Below are 6,973 nucleotides of genomic sequence, written 5' to 3' on the forward strand. Positions count from 1 at the left end.
CTTTCCCAGAAGTATGTGATGTCTAGGTGTTTGTATTGAACAGAGAAATGAATGAATGGAAATGGTACATACAGAAAAGTGCTGCTAAGACCACAACCAGATCAGCTACGAACTTACTACCTGGTACAGCAGTGGCAAAGTGGTTAATGACCCACTCCTGCCCCTCACTCAAATGTTGCAATGTTCTATTCAGCCCCGCACAGGAGCAGATGGAGGTCACTTGCGCCAAATACCTGGTTCACAGTAACATAGGATATCATTCAGTTCCTCCAGACTGACACACACAGCTTGGTGTGGGTTGGAAAGTGTTATTGGGTAATACAAGCTAGGTTCGAAAGACGCCTCTGGTATCTTTACAGAGTGTTTCCGCTCTACAACCTCTGGTTCATTTGTTGGTCATCAATGTTTTTCCCCCATCATTCGATCAGAAGTGAAAATATTCTGTAGAAATCACATACAGCTTCAAAATCTGGGCAACATTCAAGCTCATGTTGTTAACGTGTAAGTAACATTCATGTGACAGTACTGCTAGACCCTGAACACTTGCACAGGATAAAAAGTGGAGTTCTTTCAGCATGTTAAACAGGTTTCACAAGAATGTGAGAAAGCCATTCAGCCCATCGAAACTATTGGATAAGCAGTGTCACAACCAGTTCACTCTCTCCTGCCTATTACACCTGAAGAGATTTTTTTTTAAAAAAATGCAAATATTGGAAAGCAGGCGGCTGGAAGACCACACCAAGCAAAGCAGCATCAGGAAGTGGAGAAGTCAACACCTTGGGTGTAACATTTCTTCAGGAGTGGGGATGGACGTAAGGAGGTTTACAGATAAAGAAGCGGCGTGGGGAGGAGGAGGTGGTGTGGTGAGGTGGGATAGATCAACACTGGTAGAGGGTAACACTGGATTAGTCGATTGGAGGAATGAATCCCGTTAGAAGCTGGAAGAAGGGTGGATCAGAGGAACGGAAGGGAGGTGGACGCGCTGGGAAGGAAGGGGTAGGTAATGGGATGGGAGTGGGAGGGACTGGGAAGTGAGTCAGAAGATTGGAAAGGAGGTTATTTGAAATTGGAGAACTCAGTGATCTCGAGACACTGACACTTCAAAAGAAGAGGCCATTCAGCCACTCCAAACTGTGATACTGAAACAGGAGGATGTCTTTGATGCTGCAACATGACAAACTAATGAAGTAGAGATTGCACAGACAGACTGCTCCATGTTGTTCCTCCCAGCTCCATTAGTAATGGTACACAAATGTTAAGTTAACATGGTTTGCTGATCGTGAGGAGGGAAAGTGAATGATTTGCACCAAGTTCCAAGGAGGCATCTTCCCCCTCCGAGATGTATGGACGAGTCCAGACCATTCAAAACATTCGGAAGCAAACAGCCCAGAGCATAACTTTGCAATTTGAATTCATTAAGTGTACGATGAAAATTACCTCATGTAATTTAGCTACGTGGACGCCTGGATTAGAACATAGAACATAGAACAATACAGCACAGAACAGGCCCTTCGGCCCACGATGTTGTGCCGAACTTCTAACCTAGATTAAGTACCCATCCATGTACCTATCCAAATGCCGCTTAAAGGTCGCCAATGATTCCGACTCTACCACTCCCACGGGCAGCGCATTCCATGCCCCCACCACTCTCTGGGTAAAGAACCCACCCCTGACATCTCCCCTATACCTTCCACCTTTCACCTTAAATTTATGTCCCCTTGTAACACTCTGTTGTACCCGGGGGAAAAGTTTCTGACTGTCTACTCTATCTATTCCTCTGATCACCTTATAAACCTCTATCAATTCACCCCTCATCCTTCGCCGTTCTAACGAGAAAAGGCCGAGAACTCTCAACCTATCCTCGTACGACTTCCTCTCCATTCCAGGCAACATCCTGGTAAATCTTCTCTGCACCCTCTCCAAAGCTTCCACATCTTTCCTAAAGTGAGGCGACCAGAACTGCACACAGTACTCCACCTGTGGCCTAACCAAAGTCCTGTGCAGCTGCAACATCACTTCACGACTCTTGAATTCAATCCCTCTGCTAATGAACGATAATACTCCATAGGCCTTCTTACAAACTCTATCCACCTGAGTGGCAACCTTCAAAGATCTATGTACATAGACGCCAAGATCCCTCTGTTCCTCCATCTGACTTAGAACCCTACCATTAACCCTGTATTCCGCATTCTTATTTGTTCTTCCAAAATGGACAACCTCACACTTGGCAGGGTTGAACTCCATCTGCCACTCCTCAGCCCAGCTCTGCATCATATCTAAGTCCTTCTGCAGCCGACAACAGCCCTCCTCACTGTCCACAACTCCACCTATCTTCGTATCATCTGCAAATTTACTGACCCACCCTTCGACTCCCTCATCTAAGTCATTAATAAAAATTACAAACAGCAGAGGACCCAGAACTGATGCCTGCGGAACTCCACTTGTAACTGGGCTCCAGGCTGAATATTTACCATCTACCACCACTCTCTGCCTTCGACCGGTTAGCCAGTTTTCTATCCAATTGGCCAAATTTCCATCTATCCCATGCCTCCTGACTTTCCGCATAAGCCTACCATGGGGAACCTTATCAAATGCCTTACTAAAATCCATGTACACTACATCCACTGCTCTACCCTCATCCACATGCTTGGTCACCTCCTCGAAGAATTCAATAAGACTTGTAAGGCAAGACCTACCCTTCACAAATCCGTGCTGGCTGTCCCTAATCAAGCAGTGTCTTTTCAGATACTCATAAATCCTATCCCTCAGTACCCTTTCCATTACTTTGCCTACCACAGAAGTAAGACTAACAGGCCTGTAATTCCCGGGGTTATCCCTATTCCCTTTTTTGAACGGGGGCACAACATTCGCTACTCTCCAGTCCCCTGGTACCACCCCCGTTGCCAGTGAAGACGAGAAGATCATTGCCAACGGTCCTGCAATTTCCTCTCTTGCTTCCCACATAATCCTGGCATATATCCCGTCAGGCCCGGGGGACTTGTCTATCCTCAAGTTGGTCAAAATGTCCAACACATCTTCCTTCCTAACAGGTATCTCTTCTAGCTTACCAGTCCATTTCACACTCTCCTCTTCTACAATACGGTCCCTCTCGTTCGTAAATACTGAGGAGAAGTACTTGTTCAAGACCTCTCCTATCTCTTCCGACTCAATACACAGTCTCCCACTACTGTCCTTGATCGGACCTACCCTCGTTCTCGTCATTCTCAGGTTTCTCACATACGCATAAAATGCCTTGGGGTTATCCTTGACCCTATCCGCCAACGATTTTTCATGCCCTCTCTTAGCTCTCCTAATCCCTTTCTTCAGGTCCCTTCTGGCTATCCTGTATCCCTCCACTGCTCTGTCTGAATCCTGTTTCCTCAACCTTATGTAAGCCTCCTTCTTCCTCTTTACCAGGCATTCAACCTCTATCGTCAACCAAGGCTCCCTCACACGACCATTTCTTTCCTGCCTGATAGGTACATACATATCAAGGACACGTCGTATCTGCTCTTTGAAAAAGTTCCACATTTCCACCACATCCTTCCCTGACAGCCTATGCTCCCAACGTATGCTCCTCAAATCCTGCCTTACAGCATCGTAATTTCCCTTCCCCCAATTATAAAATCTACCTTGTTGTGCGCACCTATCTCTCTCCACAACCAAGGTGAAAGTCACAGAATTGTGGTCACCATCACCAAAATGTTCACCCACTAACAAGCCCACCACATGTCCCGGTTCATTACCGAGTACCAAATCTAATATGGCCTCCCCTCTGGTTGGACAATCTACATTCCGCGTTAGAAAAGCTTCCTGGACACACTGCACAAACACCGCCCCATCCAATCTACTTGATCTAAAGAGCTTCCAATCAATATTTGGGAAGTTGAAGTCGCCCATTACTACGACCCTGTGGCTTCTGCACCTTTCCAAAATCTGTTTCCCAATCTGTTTCTCCACATCTCTGCTGCTATTGGGGGGCCTATAGTAAACACCCAACAAGGTGACTGCACCTTTCCTATTTCTGACTTCAGCCCATACTACCTCCAGAGGCAGATCCCCCTCAAACTTCCTTTCTGCAGCCGTTATACCATTTCTAATTAGCAATGCCACCACCCCCCTCCTTTTTTCCCACCCTCCCTAATCTTACTGAAACACCTGTAACCAGGAACCTCCAACAGCCATTCCTGTCCCACATCTATCCACGTTCCGTGATGGCCACAACATCGTAGTCCCAGGTACCGATCCACGCCTTAAGTTCACCCACCTTATTTCTGATACTCCTTGCGTTGAAGTATACGCACTTGAGCCCATCTCTGTGTCCGCAAGTAGTCCCTGTCAGTGCTACCTTCTCCACAGCCTCCCTACAGTCTTGGGCATCCTGACACACAGCTAGCTTACTTGCTGGACTACAAGTCCGGATCCCATCCCCCTGCCAAATTAGTTTAAACCCCCCCATTCTAAAATAGACAAAAACTTTATTACAAAAGTACACAATGAAACACAAAGAATAGAATAAAGAACACCTACAGATCTCAACCTATCTAGCTAGGCTTAATTATGCTGTTCCGAATGCATATAACAGTCCCAATAAGCAAACCCCCTTTGAAAACGAAGTATAAATGGAACACATGCTTACAGGGTGAATTTGAACGGAAGAAAAGAGAGACTTTCCACACAGCTCCCTGTTGAACTTTCCAGTTCAAGACTCAATTGAAAACTGCTCAGCTCAGCTCAGCTCAGATAGTTCAGCTAAAAGAGCGCATCACTCCCCTTTCATTTCACTTCTAAAACATGACGATCGAGGCGCGTCCGGGCGATGTTGAGTACCTCCAACCATGATGGGTGGGAGAATAGAACTGGCATTGAATGACAGGGACACCATGAGGTGGGGTGGGTAGTTCGTGAGGTGAGTTCGATAAGATAACACCAGGAAACTAGTTCGGCCTCGTGCAGACAATTCCTCTGTCACACTCATTGAAAAAGACACTGAGACAAATTATTGTTAGATTCAGCCCAATAAGTCGAAGACTCTGCTGTTCCCACTCCCAGTTGCAAAGCTGCAGAACAAATGCTCATCCAAAACTCCATCATATGAATTTGCAGCAATATCCCGTTCACCCATCATTCCTGGGAATACTGGCTAAAGTTGCAAGATGCTGTTGAAATATCTTTACTTCAACATTCTGAAACCAGTGATCATCCATGGAATTGGCTCTCAATCTCCCTTTCTCGTTTTCCCAAAGTCCTTTTGTTTTTATGGTATTTGAACTTATTTCCCTACCATCTCTCTCTGGCAGGGATTCTTACACCCAGATCACCGCTTTGTCATGGCACAATGGAGGTATGGAGCTGTAAATGGATGGGAGCTGCACATCCTGTCACTTCCAGTATGAGCTGCAAGTTTTCCCACACTGGGCAGGGATCTAATACAGTGTTACTGAACAATGTACTGGGGTTGGGTACACAGCTCTACATGCTGAGAGAGTAACTGCTCCTGGTTCACAGATCAATGCACTGGGGTGATGTACACAGCTCTCCATGCTGGGAGGGTAACTGCTCCTGGTTTACAGATTGATTCACTGCTATTCACTGTACAGCTCCCCATACTGAACAGATACCTTATCCACGTTTATAGAACAAGCCCACCTGTTTGCGCTGCACATTACCCCATGCTGGACTAACCGTTTTGTCCAGATTTCTGAATCAATGTGCTGGTGTGGTGTGTACTGCTCCCCATGTTGGACCGATAGCTAATGGATTAGTCAGAGCTGCACAGTATTGCATCATGGGCAGATTGCTGGGTTGTACTGAGACTGGTCTGCACAGTGCTCCGTGCTGAGCAGATATCTCATTATTGAGTCTGGGCTGGATCTGTGAGGTGGATTGTGTATCTGATATAATTACTGATAGAACTGTCACTCCTCCAGCTCAACGCATTCCGCTGCCAACCCCGTGTTTCTGCAACTTATTGTTCATGAGTAATTATCCAATTAAAACGTGAATATCTGCCCTTCTTGTCATGGCCCCAATAGATGCCTCTCGCAATATATGAAGAAGGTAGTCGACTCGAACATGTTCTTATTTTAACGGTAATTGTGTGGTGTTGTACTTCAGATGCAATTCGTTTGATCAAAATATTCAACATTAAGCAAAACACAATTTATTCAAATACTGTAGACAAAATACAACAAAAACAAGAGGAACTTGGAAAAACTTAATTTATTGGAAAACTCAACAGATTAATGGGTTACTTAATTAATAAACAGTAACTGCTGCAATATTGTAACATCCTGGAAACACACACTTCCCAACAAAACAAATTCAGGAAACATATTGTCTCACATGCAGTTCTCCAATCCAGGAGGAACGAACAACAAGAGACAATTCTGTGGGAAATCTCAGGGAGAGAGCATAGCAGCCTGGAGAGATGTAATGCCTTCCAACCCTGGTGAGACCTCAGCAATATATGGCGAAATGTAAAACTAAGAATCCTGGCTCCATGAGAGTTTGACCATTATTCTGCACAACCAGGCCGCGGCTGCAAAGACCACAATGAATGTACTGTATCTACACTATCTATGCCACAGTAGTAGCGTCTCAAAAATGCCTAACCCTACCTAATTCCCGCAATGCTGTTAAGATATATTGTCAAAGTTAAATTTAATAATCAAAGCCAAAGGATGCAGCAGGCCTGGTGATCAGACACAGATGGCCTCGGGAGTCCAACACTTCCTACCCTGCCAAAACACAGTAGAAACATCGAGCTTGTGAAGAGAAAGCATCATCCCTCTCCCCCAAATTTAACTTTAAAAATGTAGATGTGCCATTCCCCCACTAGTCAGCGAAGTCAACATCCCACACACAACAAGTTATGTCAGGGTTGTGGCGAAAGGGGTTAACTGAAGCTGTTTGTTCTGTGACTGTAATTGATGTCAGTCTCCATGGATCTTAACTGTGGCACTGGAGGTTT

Source organism: Chiloscyllium plagiosum, unplaced genomic scaffold (genome assembly GCF_037043375.1).
Source record: "Chiloscyllium plagiosum isolate Xiang-an unplaced genomic scaffold, Cpla_swu_hap1 HiC_scaffold_178, whole genome shotgun sequence".
In the NCBI taxonomy this organism is placed as follows: Eukaryota; Metazoa; Chordata; class Chondrichthyes; order Orectolobiformes; family Hemiscylliidae; genus Chiloscyllium; species Chiloscyllium plagiosum.